Genomic DNA, 1,436 nt, shown 5'->3' on the forward strand with positions numbered 1-1,436 from the left:
TGTATTACCTTTTCTTATGGCATCAAATCGAAGTCATTCAGTTTGTCTTTCCTTCAAGTTTCCCTGTAACCTGGATCCATTTTTGTGCCCATTTCCTCTCCACTACAAACCCAACAGTCTAATCAGGTTTTTGCCCTCAATGATGCTCTCTACTACCTTTGTTTTACAGGTTTTCTGGACATCCATTAGTATATGTACACACACACACACACACACACACACACACACACACGTTTTTTTAAAAAACTGAAAGCAGGTTTATTTAGAGAGATACACATTCCATAGACAGAGTGTGGGCTGTCTCCACACACATCTGTTTTTAATAGAACAATGTATTTGGGTTCCTGAGTCCAGTCTTGACACTCCCCCTGATGGTGACCCTGGAACATACCATGAGGTTTCAAGTCTAGGAGTAAGAATGCTGCTGTGTCCACAAACACTCCTGATAAGCTGTGGTCATTGGAGTGAGGTTGGGAAGTATTCAAAAAGTTGCCCTCGTGAAAGATTAATAAACAGCAACCTCAATGAAGTAGAGTCAGGAGACCAAAAGGGGAAGCTCTCATACCCTGTGAGGATAGCAGAGCCCAACAGGAAGACGAAGGACTCTTTTTTCTTGGCAAGGACTCATCCAAAGAAGAGCCATGGGCTCTTTGTTTACTACAGCCCTCCTCACTAGGCTTCTTTAATGTTCCAATTCGGTTTGAAATGAGGGAGACAATATCCTCCATATATGGATTACCCCTTGCATGTAATCAATGATGAATACATCTTTTGTTAAATTAAGCACTCGCGCGGTTTTCTTGCCCTGCTTTACAAATGTGTATAGACATGGCAATGAAACAATGAGACGTTTAAATCATTTCCAATTAACCAATGTTTACCTTTCAAGTAATGAGACTGGACTCTTTGTTTGCTTCGTGGATTGTTTTAATGGTTGATTTAAGGTAGAAGTAAAGTTAAGAAGTGAAGAATTATTCGTGCATGTAAATTGTACAGGAAAGACAAACATCAGGGCGGTTGGAGACCTGGGAAAGCAGGGCAAGGAGACAAACAGGGAAAGACCCTCCTTTAGCACAGGTTGCTGAATCAGTTATCCAATCCACTGAATCATGTCAACCTGAGAACGAGACATCACATGATTTAAATATGAGGCATGTGTTGAACTGCCGCATATTTAAATCATATTTCATAGTTCAGTCATATTTCATCAATCATATTCACCCCTGGTTTAAGAAAGTTTAAAACAGTGTTACTTCACGATGTATCAGAACAGGAGTGAGGGGCACTGTCGTAAACATACTGATGCCCATATTTGATTAGTGAAAATTAAGATCTCGGGTGTAATTAAAACCACATGAAATGCAGGGGAAACTGCTGAAGCAAAGTAAGGTCAAAGGTATGCTTCAACAGTACATTACAGCTGCAAATAACAAAGG

Source organism: Leucopleurus acutus (assembly GCF_964270905.1).
Source record: "Leucopleurus acutus genome assembly, chromosome: 10".
Taxonomy (NCBI): Eukaryota; Metazoa; Chordata; class Mammalia; order Artiodactyla; family Delphinidae; genus Leucopleurus; species Leucopleurus acutus.